The following is a 27,742-nucleotide window of genomic DNA, read 5'->3' as shown; positions in this document are numbered from 1 at the left end:
TATATATATATATATATATATATATATATATATAGTAAATAGTATCAAACTCGTAGAATAGAGTGCTCGATGCTTGGGTAAGCAGGGCGGGAATAATCAAAGTAGGTTGGTTGGAACTTGAGGTGCTTGGTTGACTACACCTCAAGTTCCAACCAACCTACTTTGATTATATATATATATATATATATATATATATATATATATATATACTTAGTATATGTACAATGTCTATGCCGGGAATAAACAGTGTTCAATACATATGTATGTAGAGCGGTGTAAATAACACAATATCAAGCAAGATACATGAGCCGTTACAGAATGTTTCACGCTGTAGCGATCATCAGACTACATGGAACTATACCGTTAGTCGTCTGATGATCACAACAGCGTGACACACTGTGTAACTGCTCATGTGTGTCGTGCTTGATACTGTTATATATATATATATATATATATATATATATATATATATATATATATATATATATATATATATATATATATATATATATATATATCGTAGTTTTCGCAGCATAATCAAAATTTCCAGTAAATTCCTACTATGCAGTCGACTGTTTGAACTATGCAAAAAAACAATCCTAATGTTATAGAAGAACTGCATTTACAATAACATGGTACTGGAATGTAGCTTTATTTAAATATTATCATCACGTTTAGTAAAAAGCTTATAACCTCGGCATGTGTAGTTAATATTCAAGATAAAAAAAATGATATATGGTCACTGGACATACTTGAAATAGTCAGATCGGTTGATAGCAATTTATCAAGTCATCATACAACATACATAAGGAAGGGTAGTATCACTTTTATCACTTCTCTAACAGTACAGCGCAAAGTGAATATTTCATTAGATACGGAAACTTCCTGCAGTGATGTGGAAAAGGCATTGACCCAGCACAAATGTGAAACGAAGGACGTTGAAGAAGTTTTAATATCCTGCATCGTATAATGACATGTTAGTGGTTAAATTTTGAAACGATGAATTTCTGCTATCCCCAGGTTTATGTACACACGGGGCTGTCTAAATCAGTATTTTTTGCCCTTGTGTCTTCACAGTACAATACTTTAAGTGTTCATTGGTTTAATGGAAAAAACGACAAGCCATAAAAAGTTAAGCACATTTTGAGTTCCTAATTTCCTCTGGTAGCATTTGTAATTTTTTTTACGATCAGCTGTTAAGCTATGTAATAAAAATGTAAGGGGTTTGATTGATCATAAGGCATAAAACAAAAAGACATTACGCACACAAGTTGGCAAAGATGCAAGCAATATTAACTATTCACATAATGTGATGTTCTTGCGTCTTGATTCTAGAGACCACCCAATCTTACCTTATTTGAATATAGCATAACAATCTTTAAATAATCGAGTTCACATTTGGCCGGCCATGGCCGGAATACTAGAAGACATTACAATTTATCTATGGTAAGGTAATGATTCGAGACTTTGGTTTATTGCTGAAAATCGAGACCATTTAACGATAAATTGTTTATAGATTCCTTAACACTTTATCTCTGTTATAAAACGAAGGGTTTAGTTTGTACTTAGAGTGCAAATAGTTGCCCGTCCATTTTTACACTAACTCCCAAAAAGGCAGAAAATAATGACAGACATTATCATTTTCTCCTGTGTGTCTGAATAGATAATTTTCATCTTGTCATTTTATGTGGACTCCATACTAGGCATAATCGGCGCCCGTTACCGGGCAAGATAACCACGGAGACCATGTTAGCCTGCAGCGAGATGCAATTAACATCAATATCATGTATATTGTCGATCTCCGGTCGCCAAGGCCATTGAACGTTATGACTTAAGAATGTGTTTTTCCCGCGGGCACAGTAGACTTGACTGTAAAGCATAAAAGTGAATCATACACGTGAAGAAGCTACTGAATTATTCTGAATGGGACAACGCTCATGATCATGCACATAAAATGTATGGGACACACAGTTTTATTACTTTATTCCTTGGATCATAAATTTCCCTAATTACCATAAAATTCTTCTGCATTTCAATGAACGAGCTAAAATTCGCCAAAGCTATGACATTATATAACGTACGCAGTAAATGTTTTTGAGTATTCTTCAAGTTCAAGACGAATGATGTGATTTTGAGAAATGACTCATTCTGGTCAGGACTTAGCCATCATTGAGTTTTATTCCGTATTACCTTAATGAAATAATATTTTGTGTCGGAAGGTATTGAACTTCAAGAATGCATATACTAGTAGGTAATACATGTAAAAAGTGACACATCAAACTGCCACGTCATAAAGATGATCATTAAAAGGTTATTACCGAAAACTAATATCACTCCAATGTTAAAATGACTTTTTTCAAATTGATACATCAGAAGATGATCGACAAATGACTGGATAGGTATAATGTTTACATATAGTGAAATTTCTAGAAGAGAAAACATAACGTTCTATGCAACGTAGAGCGTTAAGACAAACTCAACTGATAACACCTATTTGTAAGTATATTTAAATGACAGAGAAAATCACAGACTTAGTTGTATGTTCTAATCACATTACATACCCAGGTTGTGGATGGCAACCACTGAATGAAATATAACGTGTTAATTAAGGAAGTCCGACTGACGCAGTGAATTCGATAAAGGTCGTAGTTGGTGCCAAAGCCATGCTGTTAAGTGGTGGATATGTTTTGAATATAGATGAGGACATATCACGTCTTACTGCGAGTACTATTAATTTCCCGACGTGAGTCAAAATGGAGAAGCTGACTTAAGCTTGTACAACCTCTGTCGTCTGTAGGTTGTGTAATCTTGAAGACTATGACGTATGTGAATACAAAGGTGATACCAAGGTGTTTTACTGTCTGTGTTAAGATTAGTCGAGGTTATCCCAATTCAGTGATTTAATGTTACAGAGCAAATTAATCATATTTTTCTCCTAATATTTGACAGTATGCAATATGTTATATTATTTCCCAGAATGCATTTCTGATTACTCAACATGATACAATGATTTGCATAGCTCTGACGATATTTTCTATCCTCCTCACCATACAGCTACAGCTACAACAACAACAAAAACAACAACAACAACAACAACGAACCCAAAAGACAGTACAGATGTTAAAATACACACACACACACACACACACACACATACACACACACACACACACACACACACACATATATATATATATATATATATATATATATATATATATATATATATATATAATTGTAGTGGAGAATCGAATGTAACGAGTAACCACGTCACTTTCTTTTTTCTCACTTAAAATGAGCTGTGTAAATATATACTGACAGAGTAGAAATACATAGACGATCTCTAGTATTCTTGTAGCAGGGGTTCTAGCCCCGGCTACTGACCTTATGGCAGAGAGGGCTGGTATAGGGCCTCTAACACCCCTGTAGTAGCTGCAGCCATGTAACAGTTACAAGGTGTGGGGGTAAATAGCATGATAATATGCAGTATTCTGTAAAGATATTAACAGGTAATTATCATCTAATCATTTATTGTAACAAAATAATGTAATATTCTAAATATCAAGAATATTTATTAACGTATGACAGAACCCCATGACGCGCGTGCAAGTGTGGAGTACTATGGCTATTTGCACAAGTGCTTACAATGTTCTCTGCGGCCGTATTTTCCAGAGCGTAGCATATGTTTACCCAAAACAGCATATTTCGGTAAATATCATACTGTGTGATCGCGCGCTTTCATGTACAGCTAACGACCCCGTCTTCATTTGCACGTCATTCGCATGCATGCATGCATGCATGCATGCATGTGTGCAATGATGTCTTTCAGTATTGTGCTGTGGTGAAAATACCACAAGTATATGCGCGCAATGGTGCAAGTAATCTCTTGTACACATGTAATAATATATGTTGTACATGCATGTAAAGAAGCAATACCCTTAAGATGGCATCTCGTCCGTTGTTGTACAAGTCAATTGGGCATTATTGCTTTAATATTGACAAGTGTTGTATTTCTTTGCATTTCAAGTTTAATCCATGGACAGTAAGCACTCTAGTATGTAAATATTACAATGCACAGATATATCAGAATTTGAGTTATCGTTCACTAATCATTGCTAATGGACTTGTGTCGTTGTTGCAGATGTTATATACTGGACCAGATATAGAATACGCGGGGGGGGGGGGGGGGAGTGAAAAGTCCAGTGCGTGAAAAAGGTCCCGTCATTGTATAAATGAAATAGATGTGATCAAACAGTCATTGGACAAAGAACATTGACTCTCCCCAACACTTGTACGAATAATGGAGATCCCCTTGAGCACCGACATTGACCCTAAAAATAAATGAGTACGATCCTAACCATATGTCCCAGACAGAATGACATATTTCTTCGACAAGACTCTAAAATGTAATGAGTTTTTAATGAGTGTGTTGAAGTTATAGAGACTTGGTCGATGGTACTATTACTTGTTTTTGGCTTCAGTACAACAGAGCGAGGTATTGTACAACATATATAAACGCTCGTAAAAATGGATGACATCGTCTCTCCGACTGCAAATAAGGAGAAGAAAGGCAGGAGCAACTGCTCTTGTAGAAAATAGTAATTTGAAGCAATTGCCCTTTTTAGTAACGATGAAGTTCTTGATTAATAGCAATCCTACCACTTAGCTACAACCCTACATTACTTACGAGCTAGTGATGACGCACAAAACTGTATTATTACTCATTTGACCCTTCTAATTTCTTTACATTGCAGTGTTCATCTAGGTTAATTTTTCACACATCACTTATTCTGCTATTTTGATGATTGTGTGTTATTCTAATACAGTGATCACCGCGGATATTTTTCAACTTTTTTTTATGAAGCTGATGGTTTATGGTATGAACGTGCAGTTGCTAACGAAATTGATCGGCTTCTCACAAAGAAATACAATCTTCTGACACTAAACTCAGCTATGTATTTATAGCACTGTTACTTGATCATCACCGCAGACTTATTTTACGAATTGCAGATTTAAATACCGCTCAACAACCGCTTAGAAACACGCTTGCACATATTTAAAAACATAAATACTTGCAATATGTTAAATCACACCTTTCATTATTTACTTAATGAATGAATGAATGAATGAATGAATGTATGAATGAATGAATGAATGAATGTAAAATGGGACGTAGAAATCGTCATAAATTCTCAAGTTGTGATTTAATTTTACGAAAAAAATTAAATGTTGCAATGTTTTTAACACTGTGACAATATTATTCTTACATAAAAGGGAATATTCTGTCTCAATTTTTATCGCTATCTGATACTCTGCTTTATATATAACAAAAACAGGTTAACTAATTTCCGTCAGCCATGTACTGCATGACTGTTGAGGAAATCTGTACGTGTCAAACTCTACCTACCTTTTTAGCCACCAAATACATGTTTTGTGTATAAGTGCGACTATCTCTGCTTAATTAATCATATAGGGTAATACAAAGGATTTGTATTTATTTATTTATTTATTTATTTATTTATTTATTTATTTATTTATTTATTTATTTAGTGAGTTGATATTTTTGAGAAATTCCAAATAATACTACATTTACTGTATTATGCTTGAAACATACACTATAATATATTCCAGTAAAATTCCCTTACATGTTAAGTAGATATGATATGGATATTGAAATCTGGATTTGAAAGTAATTGGTTAATTCCCAAATAGTGTTTTGCCGCAACAACCCGTGGCTATTCACGGCCACCATTTTAATCCTTTCTGTTTTTTAGCGAAATAAGAATTTCAATGTAACGGAAAAGGTAGACTGAACCATTTTACCTTATATGAAGGGACATTTTGATATATTACTAAATGCACTATCATCAATATTATAGTTTTATGCTCGCTTAGATCACAAAACAATTACACTTTTACATATATCAAAATTAAAATACCATGCCATATATATTACTGCTTTGTGCTTTTCATTGCCTCTATTAGAAAGACACAAGAACGTTGACTTTATTTGCATAGTTTCATCTTTTCTTTTTGTAAAAATATGTCAGTCGATCTGAGATGGTTGATTCACAGTTGTCATTGGTGTATATTCCTGGATTTGTAGTAGTGTGTTTTTCTGGAGTATGCTATCTCCATTATAGTCATATACGACTTTTAAACGAAATCCCACTTACAGATAGAAAGACTCTGCCCAACCTTCCACTGATCATGCAGTGACTATGTTGCTGAGATATCAGCTGTCTGCTAAAGCTGTCCTCAATTAATATACTAGTTGTTTTTCCAGTCCATGCCGTAATTATATGCAGATACTATTGTTCAAACTTTTTGAATGTGGAGAGAACATCCCTGATCTAAATTATATTTTCATGCAAAATATAAACTAAACATGGGGGTTGCAATATTGGAGAAAGTTATGGCAAACTTTTTGTAATTACAAAATAAATATGAAAACATCATTTCGCCATTATGAGGAAGAGAGTAAAAAGTAAAAAAAAAAGTAGAAAGGATAAAAACTGAAGTCAAGTTCAGACGTGTGCTTCATTTTTTTTGTTTACGTGTGGTGTTCTGCAAGGATCTTGCCTTGGGCCAGTGCTTTTCACTGCGTATTCTAGTTCAATTTTTAATGTAATAAATAATCACATGATAATTTCTCACGGCTATGCTGATGATACTCAGCTATTGGAAGTGTTTAGACCTCGAACAGATGATAAGACTGACGCTGTCCAGTCTGTTGAGAAATGTGTTGTGGACATTCAAAGGTGGATGTTGGATCACAAACTGAAATTAAATGAGAACATAACGGATGTCATTCTCTTTGGTACCAGACAACAACTAGCTAGAGTAAACTTTGACCATGTCACAATTGGTAATAATGAAATCAAAGTAGTAGACCATGTACGCAACCTTGGTGGTTGGTTGGTTTCCAATCTGTCAATGGAATGCCATGTAAATCAAGTGTCTAAAAGAGTACATCACAACCTTTATAATCTGCATCGTATACGCAAATATCTCACTCAAAGTGCCACTGAAAGTTTAGTTCATTCTCTTATTAGTTCCCACTTGGATTATGTAAATTTGATTATATATGGAATGCCACAATATCTATTTGACAGATTACAACGTCTGCAAAATTACGCCATGCGTGTAGTGAAAGACTTGAATAAATACGACGATGTGTCTCAATCACTTAGAGAATTACATTGGCTGTAAAAGCTAGGGTAGAGTTTAAGAGTTTAATTTTACTCGTTTTTAATGCATTGCAAGGTGTAGCTCCCAGTTACATAATAGAATTGGTTCAAAGGGTCCATAACACCAATTACAGCTTAAAGACCCAACAACAGTCATAATGTAATAGTGCTCAGGTCGTTCAATAAATTGAAAGACGACAGAGCTCTCCATATGTGGGCCAAAACTATGAAATTCTCTGACCGAGAAACTTAAGGGCATTGATAATGTGGAACATTTTAAACGTGAGCTGAAAACACACCTTTTTAAACAGCATTATGGACTGTAATGTTTTTAATGAAGTTATTTTGATTGTAGTATTTTAGTAGTTTTATCGGGTTTCTTTTTATGTTTATGTTTATCTCACGAGTTTAACTTTTATGTACTTAATTTTATTTCATTTCCAATGTTTTTTTCTTCTTTAATGTTTAATTGTAATTGTTCAGCCCTTTTGAATATTTGTTTTAAAATAGCAAAGGTGCTATAGAAAATAAATAAATATAACAATGTACATACATACATACATACATACATACATACATACATACATACATACACACACACACATACACACACACACACACTTACATACATACATACATACATACATACATACATACATACATACACACACACACACACATACATACATACATACATACATACATACATACATACATACATACATACATACAGACATACATACATACATACATACATACATACATGCATATTAGTAATTAATGAAATATGTTTCAGGCAGCCGTCTTCACCCTATTTAGGAATTTATTAGGTCGCCTCTATATTTATAAACTTCATCAACTAGGCGTTGGAAATTTTACTTTTGAATTATGTAATGGCTATCTTCCTCATCATTTGACTGATTACTTCAAACATTTAGACCATAGATATGAAACTAGGCTTAGGTGTTATCAAAATCTATCTATTCCTATCACACACATGGCTGTCGGACAACTTTCAATCTCATATGCAGGTGCTAAGCTATGGAATAGTCTTCCAATACATGTGAAAAATCTAACGTCAAAATATCCATTTCGGAAAGCGCTTACACAATATATATAATTTCTGATGTGTGAATTTGCCATTATGGTTCTTTGTCTCATCATAATTAGTTCTGTGTCTGTAATTATGTTTATAATCTATACCGTAATGTTAACTTATTACATTTTTTTATTTATGTGGTCATTATTGACATGTACATATTGACTTTCAAATTGGCAATACAACGAATGAATGAATGAATGAATGAATGAATGAATGAATGAATGAATGAATGAATGAATGAATGAATGCATACATGCTATAATATGTGTGCTCTATAATATTGGGCAATGGAATCATGCCTTGCCTGTAGCAAGTAAAAAAAATACTATATAGAAAGTGTCTTTCCCATCTATACTTCTAATCAACACAGAACCACTTGAAATGCCTCATGCTGAAAACTCCATTGTTGATGTTTCTGTTAATCCACGACAAACGGAACGATTCACAGATTTCCATTAGCACAGTAAGTATTCCAGACGCATTAGGTTTAGCATTGAAATAAGAAAGAACATAAAAGAACAAACCTTGAGTCTAGAGTGAAAGGTGCTGTACAGCAAATGGAACGAAAGGCAAATATAAATAATGACATAAAAACTGGAAACATCAATTTCCCTTGTAACCAAGAGGGATGTTTTATATAGAAAAGAGCAGAAACACACTTATGCGTTCAAGCTGATAAAGGAATACTTGAACTCCCTCTCCCTCTCCAAATCATACATACATACATACATACATACATACATACATACATACATACATACATACATACATACATACATACATACACACATTAAAAAAAATTATGCTGCATTACACTTTCAACGTTTACATCATACCCGTCATTTTATCAATCGTTCTTAAATGTATTCTTTGTAGAGTGTAGATCGTTGCATACATTTTACACATTGTCTGTGATGATGTGGAAATCATCATACTATGACATGATATCGAAGCCTGAATGTAATATCGACATTATTGTGAACTGTATAATTCTATATTTTACAATCATGTCAACATCTTACATAGAATTGATAGTTTATATTTATATTTATATTTGTATTATATTACAAATATTACATTACATTACATTACATTACATTACATTACATTACGTTACATTACATTATATTATATCATATTATATTATATTTTATTATATTATATTATATTATACTATACTATATTCTATTGTATTGTATTATATTATATTATATTATATTTTCCTATATTATATTGTATCATATCATATCATATTGTATCATATCATATTATATTGTATTGTATTGTATTGTATTGTATTGTATTGTATTGTATTGTATTATATTTATATTTTCCATTAGTTTACATTTCTTTAAATTTCCACATTGTCTTTTTGAAGGTCTTTTCTCATTTTGCATGTCCCCGTAAACGTATTCATGCTACATTTCTCTATATTGTTCCTGCGATCGATCCCTATGAACAGTAGGCGGTTCAATCGAATTAGATAAGTTAATTTTCTCAATTTGCCCTTGATGAATACCGACAGTCAAACGTCTCTTTGTAGTCACACTGGCTCACCGAACTCATTAAATGACGTACACTATGACTTCAATAGTAACGGTAATTAGGGCCGTCATGCACAGGTCGCCAATAAATTGATATTTATGTACATAAATGGAAACCACATGAACATATGGTGTTTTTGATACAATACCAACATCTCAAATATCACTGCAATTTTGGAAGTTGTACCTTTGACCTTGACCTGTCAACTAACATTAGCGAATGCTTACATAATAATTATGTATACAATGGTATATATATATATATATATATATATATATATATATATATATATATATATATATATATATATATATATATATATATATATATATAGTTTTGGTAGTACTGGGTCTTTCTTGGGTGTAACTCGGAGTTTCACGCATATTGCGATCATCAGACAGTTATATATATATATATATATATATATATATATATATATATATATATATATATATATATATATATATATAACTCGGTGAGTATCAAACTGCTAAGACAGTGCTCTATACCGCAGTGGCAGAGCGTAATAGTTTTGGTAGTACTGGAACTCTTTCTTGGTTGTAACTCGGAGTTTCACGCATTGTGCGATCATCAGACATGAGTTGTCTGATGATCGCACAATGCGTGAAACTCCGAGTTACAACCAAGAAAGAGTTCCAGTACTACCAAACTATATATATGTATGTATGTATGTATGCATATGTATGTATGTAATGTATGTATGTATGTATGTATGTATGTATGGATGGATGGATGGATGGATGGATGGATGGATGTATGTATGTATGGATGGATGTATGGATGTGAGCGTGTGTGCATGCGCGCGCACGTGTATATATGCAAGAGTTCGGGTGTATGTATGCACGTACGTACGAAAAGTATCAACATTTTATTTAAAAAAGCTATTCCTAGAAATAAATGAACCTGCAAATGCATATTTTATATGTATAGTATAGTCCATTAATTGTATCCACCAATCTCTTCATCCGGACATCTATGTAACAGTCTGTTACTGTTACTTACCATACACTATCGTCAAAACACATCTCAGATCAAATGCACCAATACAATCCTTTTGGCTAGCTCTGGCATTTAAAATACCTCAGTGAAACATCTACATTGTAAATAATATGACTAATTGTCTAGAGGGTCATGGTGCAGGAGAAACATTTCATGCCAAATCCCTCAGTGTTTTGTTTACTTGGAACGATACGCTATACCCACTGAACTATGCAAAGGAGAAAATAGTCTAAAATACGTTTTAAACATCAAGTCACTATAATTTTACCTATGTATATATTTCATGCTTACCATATGGATAGTATCGCAGAATTCGCACTAGTCACAGAAATGATTTGAAGTGCAACGTTTTTTTTTCAGCGCTGAAGTTGAAGAAATAGAAATCTAAAAGAGTCGATTTGGGTGAATACTTACGGACGGCGGTTCCACCAAGCGTCCATCATGTCATTAGTACTCTCTCTCTCTTTCTCTACACACACAGTTAACAACCCCACTATTTGCCGAAGGAAACAACGTCAACGTACGAGGAAGAGTAGTCGACGTAATAATCGGTTTGTCGACTATTCCTACTTCCTAACTGTGGTGTAAGAAAAAAAAACGCTACAGCGTATGTTGCTTACGGCGTAAAACGGTACGACGATTGTTGTTACTTAAAGGAATGTCAATCACACCTCAATGCCCGCCTTCATTAACATCAATCCCATACGGCATGCTACTGCCATGACAACGCCAATACTGAAGAAGCATTGGGAGATTCTCGGATGCGGTAAAATTTATGCAGGGGACTAAGAATAGCAGTATATATGCTACTATATATATTTACTGTTTATATTTATATATATTTTGTACTTATATACTGTATATATTTACACACGGGTTATACGGGTTGCCACTATGAATGCAGAGAGACCATCGATGGATGTTATATTACATGTGCATATAAATTTGGAGTAGGCTTATATTACATACATACATACATACATACATACATACATAAATACATACACATACATACATACATACATACATACATACATACATACACACACACATACATACATACATACATACATACATACATACATACACACACATACATACATACATACATACATACATACATACATACACACACACATACATACATACATACATACATACATATACATACATACATACATACATACATACATACATACATACATACGCACGCACGCACACACACACACACACATACATACATACATACATACATACATACATACATACATACATACATACATACATACATACACAGAGTGAGAAAAAACATTATTTTTATTATTACGTTCACTTTTCATACTACGTTTCCTGTCCTTTATATAGATGGTCTATTTAGACAAGATGAAGTCCACACTTTGAATGATCACACGTTATGTCCACGGGCGATAATTACATTCTATCGTACAAGTACTACATTTAGATCAAAATCTTTTCCAATCATTATCTAAAAAGCTACCCCGGGCGAAGTTGTTTTTTGCATCTGAACAAAATGAAGCTGGGTTGTATATACAATGTATTTGATTAATATTGACGAAATTTAATGTATTGTTCGATACCAATGCACATACAGAGATGTTAAACGTCGGATTGAAACGATTTAGACTAATACAGCACAAAGAGAGACTGTGGCAAATACAAAGTGTTGTGTCATTTAAATATCAAAAAAAAAATATACGTGATTCTGCAAAATTAATTATGATATAAATGTGCTGATACGATGCAAACATTTAAAAATATACATCAAACAAAGCTACTGATGTTACTAAATATTTTGTGATGTATTTCGGAAGATTCAAAAGGGTTTGATTTTGATGATAATAAACAAACCAGTAAAAACATAAAACTATCAAACCAGGAAGAGTTATTCGTCATTTTTGAAAAAAAAATTATAGTGAGCTTAATTTTGATGATACGATGAGATAAAAAAAAGAGAGAAAAGACTGGAGAAATTTATTTATTTCGAAATGTCAACTTAAAAATAATCTAACATTATTGATGAGATGCACTGTGTTATTTCTTGTAGCGTGCAGGACAATAACCCTTGGCAGTCTAGGAGAAAGACTATGCAATGCGATATATAACAAATTAATAGCGTGTAACAAATAGATCAAATAGATCGTGTTGTAATATTATAGCATAAGACATATATAACAAGGCAAATGTCGCTACTTGTATCCGGGGCAAATATTTGTTATCCATACAATGTACTTAACTATATTAAGTTTCCCCCCAAGATACAATGCAAAACATTGACAAGAGGGAACTGTCAATTTTCAAACAGTAGTGAATATAATACGACCTTTATGTCTTTGCTGATTGGTATCACGAAAAACGTATCAATGTCCCACTTGTTCTGTTTTTCACCCGTAGAAATTCTTTTTAATAATACTAATTATTTTATCGAATAAATATACTACACTTTATCGTATTGGTTATATGTCGGAGTAAGGTGACAACGGCATTGACAATTTCTAACATTAATTCGCAAATTAAATGCAAATATGTTTTGTTATTTAATTCCCAAATAACTCGTTTTACTCCCCGTGATGAATAACAGCTGACTTGTTATTTTGAAAGGTATACCACACGTCATCATATTGGAATAAATTGGACTAAGGGTAACATCCACTTTAAAAATGTAATGCAAATATATTTTGTAATTGAATTCCAGAATAATTTGCCTTGATAGAAAATTGAATTTTCATAAAACAAAGATGTTCTGCTTTATGTTATCGGTATTCATCTGAATAAGTGACATTGACAATCAAGTGCAATGCAAATATGTTTGTTAAGTTGATTTTCAAATAACTTTGTCTTAACCCCATGACAATATAATTAATCAAATTTTCTATTTTCATGAACAAAACCAGTAATGTAAAACTTTTTTTTTACTTTCCAGAGAACTCATTTATTTTACCATGAAATTGTGTTCGATAGTGTAGATCGATATTGTAGTCAATAACACATGATTTAGGTTAACTCTACATTTCTCAACATAACTTTTCATTACAAATATTGTAATTAATTTTATTTTCACTTATCCTAAAAACACAACCATACCCTAACTTCATTTCTATCTTAGAGTGTTTATGTCATGTATGTTGGTTTTCAGCTATGATATATCTTCGAGTCATCATCGAGTTGAAAATACTATTTGGATGTCTTTTGACTAATTCGTTTATTTAGTGGAGAGAATCCAAAATGTCAACAGTTTCATAATTCACCAATATTATTTGGATTGTAACAAACTAATCTATAAAAGTCTCCTCTATAGTGAACATGTAAAAAAGACCCGTGTTTCTATGTAATTAATATTTTAAAAATCCAACTATTGAGAGAAAACTCATTTATAGAATATTGATAGTCAATTCAATTAGCAAGACTTAGTGTTTACATTGATTATGAAGATACGTTGGATGTATTTGTAGGGGCACTGTAGTTAGCTGTTATGAAATTAAAATTTTAAAACGATATATTTTGAAATAAAAGAAGAATTACAATTTGAAATTTTTTTAATTGAAAGAGAAGAGAAGAGAAGAGAAGAGAAGAGAAGCGTAGAAAACACAACAATAAATTGACACCAATATGTATCACTCAAACAGAATGTGTTATTTGTAAAGTACAATGTTGTGTAGCAAACAATTTTGTCTTCGAATAAAGTGCGCCACTTACGGCAAACATTGCCATGTTTGATTAAACACGTATCTCTTTTGTTTATTCCGTATATGACAAGATAAAGAAACCACTGATGTATGTCGCCCTCACACAATGGTATTTGGGAAAAACGTTAGTTGTTGTTAATTTTATCTCATTTTTTTTAATAAAGAAAAGTTTTCTTCGTCTAATTTGGTTTAAGATAAATACAACTGAATAACTCCTGAGGCATCCCAGCATCAAACATTACAGTAGCAAATGACATTACTTTCTATTACAAACCGACATTTACATTTGTAAATTAAATTAAATTAAATGATAATGTACTATTTACTTTAAAACTCGTGTTTTGCAATTTCGCAAATAATGTTCCCATGAATATATGTTTTCACAATACAAGCTACCTATACCATTGTATTGCCGCTATGGCATATACACACAAACAAGTACACATGCTCACAAACATACACACCCACATATACATAAATAAATAAATAAATAAATACAATGTGTATAGTATAAGGCAAAATATAATACTAGCTCGAATCAAGAACTTTGGTAAATTTAACTATAATGGTGTATAGGTTATCCGTGAATTGCACTTTTCCGGCATTGCAATCTGACATTGGTACATATATTTTACAGCATTACGTAATCATTTAAATTATCAAGTTAAAGGAGGAACCTCTCCACAAAATATAGGCAACTTCATAAACTTTGGGATGGGGAGTCATTTGAACTAATGAATCTCTAGAACGTAAAGTTTACGAAAATACACTCATTTCTTAGAACGTCGTTTTCCTTTGATAAAAAAAGTGGTTGTGTATCAAGGATAGTTGACAACAAGGGACTGTTAATTTTAGCAATGTGATATTTGATGTTTGATTATATGTGGTGACATCTGATCAAGGAAAGTTCAGACCAAACAGATAACTCAGTTTCTAGACGAAAGTGTTTTGAAACACTTACAACAACAACAACAACAACAACAACAACAACAACAACAACAACAACAACAACAGCATAGAGGTCTTAACTCAGAGATTAACATGATGCCAGGATCGCAATACAGTGGATATATATATATATATATATATATATATATATATATATATATATATATATATATATATATATATATATATACTCATATATAGTACCATCTACTACGTGATGGCCATTACTGATTTTAGTCGACACTACACTAAAATATGTACTGCCTCAGACCATGGCATAGTATTTTCAGTTCTTGGAAATGGTATATAAAACAGTTTAAAGTGGGAACAAAGGTGATGATTATCGTCCTAACTGCTTTTAATATATATGTCTCTAAGTAATGCAAAGCAACTTTCATCACCTCTATATTGCTTAAATTCTCAAAACATTGGAGAAATAAATTTATTGACGAAACAACCAAAACGACATCAAGCGATGTGAAGCGCTGAAAGTGTTATGTCTTTACACACTGGAGTTAGACCAAACAATGAATGCTTAATTGTGACATGTTGATGTAATAGGTTTTATATAGCTATACTCGTACACTACTATGTATATCACAGACTCTGGCTATAACTTTATATTCAAGTGATGAGCTTGATTAATGAATGATTTAGCACATAGTCTATTTAAATTGTATCAAATCTGTTCGTGCCTGAGAACTAAATGTTTAAAAACGGTTAATAGAAAATGCAACTTCATTGCTTGATAGAGGATTTACGGTCTTAGTGTTCGCTTTGATTAAAGTGACGATAGTGAGATCAATCCATTACGATATCCTGAACAGAATGCTTAAAATATTTTGTTTTTATAGCAACCCAGTAAGGCTAGACTATTTAGAATAAGTCTATGTATTTATTTACATAAGACATGCACTGTGTCCTTTGAACAGGGCAGAAATATAAATATGGATTGACAACTCCATATATATTATATATATAATTCAAAAGAATAAGGATTTAATAAGTGGTCACTCAGAGTTTCACGCTTCGAGCGATCTTCAGAGAACTAAGTAATTAATAATTAATAATAAGTTGTCTGAAGATCGCTCGAAGCATGAAACTCTACTTATCTTATCTTATAAGTCTATAATGCTCTGCCAGACTGCCACTAATATTTGTATCGAGCACTGTTGTCTCCAGCGAGACACTTACATTCAAATATATGTATATAAATGTATATATATATATATGTATATATATATATATATATATATATATATATATATATATATATATATATATATATATATATATATATATATATATATATATAGTTTTGGTAGTACTGGAACTCTTTCTTGGTTGTAACTCGGAGTTTCACGCATTGCGCGATCATCAGACAACTGCATGAATTAATATGGATTGACAACTCAATGATTGCGCAATGCATGAAACTCCGAGTTACAACCAAGAAAGAGTTCCAGTACTACCAAAACTATTGCGCTCTGCCACTGCGGTATAGAGCACTGTCTTAGCAGATTGATACTCACCGAGTTATATATATATATATATATATATATATATATATATATATATATATATATATATATATATATATATATATTCTTATATATATATATATATATATATAAGAGTGTCTGATGACCGCACATATACATAAGAGTGTCTGATGATCGCACCATGCGTGAAACTCCGAGTTACATCCAAGAAAGAGTTCCAGTACTACCAAAACTATATATATATATATATATATATATATATATATATATATATATATATATATATATATATATATATATATATATTACTCTGGTAATTGAGCCTTCGGTTGAAAATAGACACAAACTACATCTATTTTTTACAGCAGGTTGGTTGATACAACAGTGATACGCTATTGAATGGCCATTGTGTAATTATTAATCATATATGTTTTAAAATGAATACATTCAATATCTCATTTCTGGCATTTGTTATCGTTTAACAGGTCAAATTAAACACAACTTTCGCACACAGAAACATGTCGATCGATCGATCAATCAATCAACCAACCAACCAATCAATCAATCAATCAATCAATCAATCAATCAATCAATCAATCAATCAATCAATCAATCAATCAATCAATCAATCAACCAACCAACCAACCAACCAACCAACTATCCAACTAACCAACCAACCAACCAATCAATCAGTGAATTCATAAAGCTCCACTTTTCACTACGACATAGTGTTCAAAGGCGCTGTACAGTTAGAATGCTCTGGAGAATAGATATGTCTTTAAGTTCTTTTTGAAGTAGTTATTTTTAGGTGTTGGTTTTTTGTCACATGTCCAATAGCACATAATTTCCAATTATGTGTGCTGTCCTTGCGTATACCTTTTTATTTCCCGCCAGGCGAGAAAACAATGCAGTAACATATAGCCTTTCAAAGAATAAAATGGGTTTTGACTTTTTATAGCGAAGAAGAAAAATCCATCTACATAATATTCACATATGATCAGTTTCTTAAAACCGTCAACATTGTATTAAAACATAGCCAGTGTTGAGACTGTCTACATTCGTTTGTATTATCTTACAATATTATTTTATCAGAAATTGTGAAGAAAATAACACTGTATGAATAATATTGTCATCAGCAAATCAGGATTAACCAAACGTTGACGGGAAATGACTGAACAGCGGAAATAAGCTATTATTCTCACCCTTAGAATTCTTTTGACATACACTCACCAACTGGGTCTTGAGCGAAATGGCCTTCGGGTCTAAACATCTCACATGGTAGGAATTAATACGAGTCTACATTACAAATCCCAATTTCCGCTAATCAATACTGTACTGCCAGGAACTACGGCGTACGTATACAGCAAAGTGAATAGCTCTGAAAAGATTGTTGTTTTTGTGCTTGTAATGTCATGTCTCCTAACTTAACAAACAATCAAGATATCGGTTTTGTCTAAACAATAGTCTGGTCAATATGATTGCAATGCACCAACAGGTTGATTTTTTGCATTTTATTTATTTTGCAAACGACAATCCGCGAGTAACGACGTGTTTAATTATTGGTCTATGGTAACTGTGGGAGTATCACTGCAACACCGTTTCACTAAAGGTGATAATCAAACAAGCTTTATCATTCCAATCACAACATACCAAAAAAAAACCATTTTAAAATTATTTCACAAATTTACCCAATGGCCAATGAAGCACTGTTTAAACAATACATTAAACAAATAAACCATGTCTGTGACTGTTACATTGTAACTTTCCATCTCCACAAATACATTTTAAATTGATCAGGCATGCTACAAATATTTTCAACTCCACTTCCACTAAGTGGTATGGTCAAAGGGAACACGATGACGACTGTATTTTTTGTAATTATATATGTTGGTGTGTGAACAGTTATTTAGGCAGAGCATTGTGACATTACTTAGTTGTAATGTGTTGTGTTAAATTGCAACCAAAGTACATAATAACCGATATAATAGCCACATCCACGTTTGTGCATTGATGTCTAGTACGTGCCAAAATGAAGAAACGTATGGACACAGATAGTCGACCCAGTTAAACCTACGACATTTGCGAGAATGAATAAAGAGGAAAAACAGATGCCACATCATGTTCCAAATGAACACGGGCGGTGTCATTTTATACGTCATGTAAATGCATGTAAATACATGTACAGTAAATCAGTATAGAATGAAACATAAATGATGACACGATATTATCAGATTCTCCATCATCTAAGACTCCGTTATCGAAAGACGCCTTCGAGCTTATACCTTATGTATCAGTCAAATCCCTTTACATAAATTTGCCTCATGTAAAACGAGATTGGGATAATGAATAGTAACCATGGTAACTGCATGTATACACCGACCTTAGATGCTCGTAAATTTCAGATATTGGAAAACATGGTAATAAGGAAACCGTCGATACTGTGTTGTCGGATCTAGTAAGCAGTATAGTTTTATTTATAGCAACTGACATACTACTTTAGATGCAAATTAACCTAACCAGTAAAAATATAGGATATAGGACAAGTGAACAAAACATTGAAGTTCTTAAACAAAGAACACTTGATTCCGCTACTATTATAAGTTATTATCATAGACGTAGTTAAGAAACTAATGCTCTGGAACAAGCTAACCTGATACTCGCATATGTGACTTTTCATCATTCATTGAGTAACATTTTAAGGTTGATAACTATTACAAACATTGTGTTTTGTCTTGAACACTTTCTAAATGTAGACTCCGAGTTATGTCTATACATATATTAAACGTCAAATTTTATTCAAGACTTCAAGTGTGAGCAAAATACATACCATTTACTATTTAAAATGAATTTGCTAATTTCTGGTTATTATTGAATATTGAATTTGAACTACTCTAACGATCATCCAGAACCTTCATATTCTGGAGAGGCTTTCTCTTCTCGGTTAGATTTCTCCCCACAGACAAATCTCTCTGAAGTTCAAAGTTCTTAAAATCCTTGCAATCTTCGAGATCCTTTTAACCCAACCACATTGACAAGTCACAACCGTTTTATTTTTATTATTTTACAGTGTAGTAGAAATAGGCTTCTCTTGACAAAATTACACATGGACCTGTTAATTTTAAGGGCTTCAATTGTTTAGCTTAAAACTTATAAATCTACTAACTTGTCTACTTCTACACCCATGGTGCGCGGCACTTCTATATTGATGATTGTCTATTTGCAGTTGACTATGTGTGCGCGCGCGCGTGTGTGTATGTTTGTGTGAATGCACGTGCCTGTAAAGAACACCGTGTGTCACGCGTGGCATACCAATGCCTCTTCATTTCTCTTGTATTTTCATTCTTCAAATCATTTTTAAAATGATGTGAATTTGAGAAGATTAATATTTTGATATTAATGCCACATTTAATTTAGTAATATATTTGATTAAAGAGAGGAACCCTTTCATATTAGAAACTATATGTTATGCCGTCCAATTTGGCTACACGGTGCAAGATAGTTAATGCAATGCATGGCACGGGTCCCTACAGAGTTGAAGACTCTTATCATTTGAAATCAGTGCGTGAGTGTGTGACGCGAGGCTTGTAGAAACTGTAGAATGATGTTATGAAACAGTCGTCTGTGAATGTACGTAATCAATATTCACCATACATTTATTCTTTTCTATCTGCTATGCTCTTCATCTGAATTTTTCGAATCAATTCAATTGCAGTTATAATTCCTAGATGTAGTTTTGCCTTTTAGATACATACATTATTAACAACATAGTCAAGTAGGCACTTCGTGAAAACAAAGATGTATTTTCTTATGATAGGATTTTTGAATGTCACTGTGACATTTGATTTAATCTATGTTAACCCGGTTTTTCAATAATTCATTACTCCTCTTATCAATGGACCATGCCTCTTGAGACATAAACTACCACATATGCCCTATTTCTTTAAATCCTGAAATTAATAACCGCATAAAAGTTAAATTTGAAATTATTTACGATAGGCGTTATTTAGGTTTTTTTTGGCAATTATTTTACAGTTAGAATACACGTGAGTAACACTGTCTGTTAATGCATACACATTGCCGTATAGAGTAAAGGTATCTTGCATATACAAGATCAGCATATAGGGCTATTTTAGGAACGAATGTTCATCAAATTTGTTATTTTTCCAAAAAATTTCACGTTAATACTTTTTTCCCATTTCAGTGTCATAATCGACTGATCTAGCATAGCCTGGAGTGGAAATAACGAATTGTATGAAAGTAATCTATTAGTTATTTTTAATATGAATATTTTGATTCTCAATGTTCTCAGAGTTTTAATAATGTTTCCTACTTTACAGATATGTCAATGCTTCGTTTGCAATCCACAACTGTGTCAATGGCATGTGATAATGGTAAGAAGGCTTTCACCGTTACGCCACAGAGACGAGTGCACCTTCGAGATATTGTAACCTTTCTTATACCGGGTGTGAAAATAATTTACGGAGTCGTTTCTAATACTACTATACGAATTTGCTTATGATTGCCGAAGAGAACAAAGCCATGTGTGAACATTAGCGAAGCTCTTTTCTCTAAAATGCATATCAATACCTTTTATTATACCTTTCTATATTTTAAATACATTTAAATATTATTTCAAATATATTTGATATGTATATATTTGAAAAAATAGTTAAATGCCTACTCTGCATATAAACAAGGGGTTTGGTTAAGATGACAATCATTATGTTAGGTGACTTTGACCATCTTACACACTTCACGGAACTCATAGAGCGCATATGAAACCGCCGTTCTACAGAATATTGAAATATTTGTTGGCTCCTAATAGTGGCTATAGTATTGTACATATACAGAGAAGTAATAGTTTAGCTCTAGACCATTCTTCAATAGTTAAAACGCCATGTCGACGACCTGAGAGCGGATTCCGCCATTCAAAAAAAACAATTATGTTCAAAGAATACTAACAATGAAATTTGATAATGTATACTATTTAATGTCAGAGATAAACTCAGCTCGTCTGATTACATCAACATTAATGCACCCTGAAACACGTCTGTATATGTAGATGTATTAAAGGGTTTATGTTGTTAACAGTTACCCGATCGATATATCTAGATTACTGTCATTCAAGACTTGACAAGGTCAAGACATCACTACAAGACCCCTAAGATACGTCTTATTTGATCGATAACATGATAGTTAATATTGACATCGAGTTGTCCACGAAAGATGGCTTTAAGAATTACCGGTTATTAGGGATAACATGTCATCCTTACATAACAATGAATACCTGCCAGAGGCTTTGCAGCCTTCGACCATAAATGTCAGAACCATGGCACTATGGAATGACACTATTTACAGTATTATCGTAATGTGTAATGTTGTATATTATGATGTTTTCAAATGTCACAACAGAGCATGGTTATATATTTATTTCTCATATATTTCTATATAAATGACTTTAATGAGTTGGTTGTATTCTTAAAACAGCAATGATTATGATCAGCTAAATCTTTACAAGAAATGTTAATTATAAATGGATAAATATATAGAAATATAAATAATGCATATACATATGAATAAAACCAACCAACCAAACAACTAATTAAATAAACACACTGATTATGTGTAAACAAATTTATTTTCAACGTCTTTCTCAAACATCTTCTAGTCACACATTTTGTCAATTATTTATACTTTGCTACATATGCTTTTGGAATTTTGCTAAAATATGATTACGTTTTGAATTTTGCAGAAATTTGCCAGATGGTGTCCTTAATAATTAGAAGTATTTTATTTCCAATAATATATTACTTTACACTGGAAGGATATGTAAAATGTATATTATGTCAGGTGAGAATGTCTTAATCACTGAAAAATAGAGTTAAAGTTTAAAATTTTTAATCTGTTAAAAAAAATGTAAAGAATAAAGCTAGAAAACGTTAACATATCATCTCTAAGGGAACAGTGAAAACATTAAATGCAAGGCAATTGCACAAGCTTTTGTCAGAATACAAAGGTCTGAGGTCGCATCTTTAAATGGGCCAAAAATGATCGTTTCAGGACGGTTTTCGGCAGAATCCTTCAAACACTGATATTTAGCCATATAAACTGTCTAAAAAAAGCCAAAAACTCAAAATCGGAAATTTTCGACATAAGCGGAATAAGGGTCCTTTCTGCGTGCGACTGCCCATTTATTATTTAGGTCGGATAACTACATTTCACTGAGTTTCAGGAAAAAGTCTGAAGGCACATTTTGTCTATGCACGTTCAGATAATTTGAATCCAAATTAGAGCGATTTATGTTTGTCTGTTTTGTCCTGTCATGTAATATAATCCAATATCACGTAATAATGACTAAGAAATGCCCCAATCGTAAATTAATGGGCACAAAAGCCGAGGGCACCATCAATATTTGAGTTATAGATTATGAAGTATAGCAAAAAAATTGACTGTCATTATCCAAAGGTAAATTCTACAAATGATGTAATACTGGTGCTCTATAGTAGGTCGTTGTGTACTACGTTTATGTGTATCCATTTCTGCACAACATTAGTCAAGTAATTCCTGAAATTTATAAAAATAAATTTCAGAATCAGTCAATAAAGGCACAACTTTTAAAATAGTATCATACCAATGCATCTTTTGCATTGGTATGCATTGTTGTGACCGTATGTGTCTAATTTAGTTTACATGCACCAATTCTCAATTAAGGTGTGTGTATATGTCTGGTATTTTGGGGTAACAATTATATGGGTATGTATGTATGTATGTATTTATGTATGTATGTATGTATGTATGTATGTATGTATGTATGTATGTATGTATGTGTCTGTATATGTATCTATAATCTGTATTTGTATCTGTACCTGTATTTGTATATGTATATTTGATCTGTATCCGTATCTGTATCTGTATATATAATCTATATCAGTATCCGTATCTTCTGTACCTGTATTTGTATATGTATATGAATATGTATCCGTATCTTTACCTGTATCTTTACCTGTATCAGTACCTGTACCTGTATCTGTATATGTATCTGTATCTGTATCTGTATCTGTATGCGTTGGTCTATGTCTGCCTGTATATGCATTTCTTAATCAAGATATACTATTGCAATCAAAGCCTAGTCGACGTAGACACTGATATGTCAGCACTACCCAATAATACTAATTTTAAATTAAATTTAAATTGTTTATTTAAAAATAAAGTTTACTGGATTAATTTACAATCTTTAAAACTTTAGTAAAAGTATTCGGTCTATCTATAATATTATGTGGCTTCAGCTATATTTTCCATATTAATTCCAAATATATAGTTTGCTCTTTCAAACAAATAACCATATAAAAATAATTTTAGCAAATCTTTTCATATGTAAAGGCTAACGCCCGACTGTGTTCTTGAACTGTCTAGTGCCATAATGTCAACATCTGTTTTCACTGTATGGTTTCAGGCAATACAAAAATGGTATGGTTGAAAATAAATGCTAGAAAGGGATTATAGGGTCTCTTGTTTTGTATGCCTTGTGGGGTTAATTCTAATGTCTTATAGAGACACTTGGAATAGTAGCTTTTGCAAATCAATAATTAACTTAGGGTATATGCAGGTGTATACAACATGTGTCTGCGTTCATGTACCAAACAACCACCTTTAATCACTCAGGTCCTTGTAGTTTATCTATCTATCTATCTATCTATCTATCTATCTATCTATCTATCTATCTATCTATCTATCTATCTATCTATTCCTAATGTCAACAAACAGATCATGCATTTGTATAAAATCTTTTACAATGATAACATTATTTCACTACAGTTCGCCCAGTACAAAGAATATGGTATATCTAGATTTTCATTACGCCTGCAATATGTTTCCATAACGATTTTCACTCTGATATTTAAATAAAAGGCTTTGAAACATTTGATTCTAGGAGATTTGAAAAGTCTATCTAAAAATCGCTGGCTTATATCCATTCAAATCCATATTTCTGTGACGATGTGCAACTTTTCATTGTTTTTTTAGTCATTTTTTTTCTGCCATGTCCATCTTTTATAGTTTATCTGCATATTGTCGTCTATATTCAAAATCTCTGAAGGAATTCAGGAAAATCATGATATTCTTATATATAACGCAAAAATAATGAATTCTAAAGAGGAATCCGTCGTTTTATGTGTAATTTGCTGTCAAATCTAGCTTCGAAACTGTATAGCAGTGATGTTAATGATACTCATGTTTAGCATCGTATCAAATTGAACTGTTGTTTCAATCACAAACACAAACACAAACATTAAAATTTCACCTGGAATTTTCGACTGTTAACTCCAGTCTTTGTCACCAGATTGAAATCATAAACAGTCAATTCGTTACTATGCTTTACTAACACAGATGGAATTCCTTGAATACCCATGCTTACAGACTTGAAATTGCCACATTTTCCATTTGTTTCATCAAGCCTATGAAATATTAAGCATTGTATGGTCAAAAACATTTATTTGTGTTTCACAATATAATTTTAAACATTGTGCAGATTTTGTAACTTATACTTTATGTTCATCTTAAATGGCTTTTTATACATTAGACGATTTTATTACATTTCCAGTTTTTGTTATACCAGAAATATTAGAACTTGCCAACATTATCATAAGAGTAGACATGAGATGGTGTTAACAAATAAAGTTAATAATCTCAGCATCATCATCATTACTGCATGCTGTGGGAGGATGTGATATCGTGTGGTTTTTCTCCTACGTACCCATATTGCTACCATGGCAATGGCAGTGCTTCAACTGTTATTCAAGTTGATTCATTAACAATTAACAGGTATTCGTAGATGTTTGCATTTTGTGATATACATGCTGCCATGGATCATCACCCCCCTTCCTCTTCATAAACAAATTGTTACTCTTAAAACCTTATACTGTCCACACGAATCTAATACTGAAGAATAAAATAGTTTAAATGACTTCTATGAACGTATAGTCAGATATTCTATCAATTTTTTTGTCTTCGGTAAGAATGTATTTACAGTTGAAACCAATAACTACTACAAGTTAAATCATTAACTGCAAGTAGTCATTTCTACTCTAAGACAGTACAAATAGCTGCTGTTGCACTGAGGAAATATGTAAACAACTGCAAAATTTAAATTCGTATGCTAAATAGACAGTCGAAATGACTTACATATATCTTTATTAACCATGTATACTACTATGCAATTGAGACTTTTTATATCACGAAATGAAAAGGAGGAAAGTGACATCTGTAGAAGTTGAGTTTATGTCCCTGGAATTATCTAGCTCATGAGATAACGCGTCAACTGGTAGATTGTGCGAGTTGTCAATGTTCTCACCTTCAACAATGTATATTGAATTCTTTATGTTGCAATTAAAGAAGATACCTATGTTTGAAACAAAATAACCCACACGCTTTCGATTGTTTTACAGTCTAAATTAAACATATACCTTTATCATTATCATTATTAAATTATTTGGGAATAATTCCCTATTAAGGATCTGATTAAAATGTGTAGCTAAATGTATACCTGATTGAAATCAACACCATTTTAGACGATTCATACCCTTTTTTTAGACAGCTGATCAAATTGTTGATATTACTGAACAATATTAAAATGTAATACTTTCAACACAAAGATAATCTAATTTTTTCATGTGGGGAAATGATCGTACATCTTACTTATCAGGATAGTATAATATTTCAATCACATTGAATCCTACATTTCGAATCCTTATAGAATAGTAAGGATGATTGGAATGGATATGTTGATGGGTACTACATACATTTTGCATTAAATCCCAAATGAAATAATAACACCTTGGGTAAACGAAACTAATTGTATTTGACAGTTGAGATTTATACACGTAACCAGTTACATTAAACGTGTATAAAGCATAACCACCATCAAATGTTTGTTTTAATTCCTATTCAGAATTCATGATATTGCAACATCTGCTTTTGGGTAAACTTTGATATAATTGCCCATAGTCAGGAAAACAGTGCTTTTAATTGGATTATTTATATTGTAAGCATTTTATTTGGGTCACAGCTGGATGTGAGATAGCAGCAAATATGCTGAAATACCCTAAATTGTATATGTTATTATGACATATCGGATTCCTGACCAGAGTAATTTACCCCATACATTCTCAATCACGATATATAACCAGGTCTTGAAGGCAAAACGTTTTCTACAAAAGGATTTACTATTTAGCCTGATAAGCTGAATTGTACACAAAATTCGACATGTAAGCTATGTATTCATGTACTGTTGAATGTACTTGATGTATTATATACAGAAATAAAATTAGTCCATTGCGACAATTTGCTTTCCAGAGACGTGAACTTTAGAAGGTTATTGACCCAGTACTCAATAGTTTTATGACGTAGTAAGTAATGAAAACAACATTGTGTTCAACAGGTCGACCGTTGATCGTTCAACCTTGAACAATATATCACCTTATTGCTTTGACATTACTGTAAGGGATGTCATCAAATTAGCATTTCAAAATGAAAAGTGATAAACATTAGGATATTACCAGAGGCACAGGCTGCTGTATATAGAACTGTAGCGTGCATACTTTGGTAACTAAATACATTTCTAATTTGCTTCAATAATAATCAGGGTGGGATCATGACTGGACTTATAATTGCAATAAAAAGAGCGTTTATTTGGATAAGGAACAATAAAAAAACTTGGTCATGGAGGATTTGTCC

The 27,742-nt window shown here is 32.3% G+C and overlaps 1 protein-coding gene across 2 annotated transcripts in view; it reads right to left on the bottom strand.

Annotated features, from left to right (window-relative positions):
- The window catches only part of LOC144448438 (tumor protein p53-inducible protein 11-like), a 131,661-nt gene that overhangs the window by 18,282 nt on the left and 85,637 nt on the right, over positions 1-27,742 (bottom strand). The window lies entirely within an intron of this gene.

This window comes from Glandiceps talaboti, chromosome 17 (assembly GCF_964340395.1).
Source record: "Glandiceps talaboti chromosome 17, keGlaTala1.1, whole genome shotgun sequence".
Classification (NCBI taxonomy): Eukaryota; Metazoa; Hemichordata; class Enteropneusta; family Spengelidae; genus Glandiceps; species Glandiceps talaboti.
This window is presented reverse-complemented; position numbering and strand designations above follow the sequence as displayed.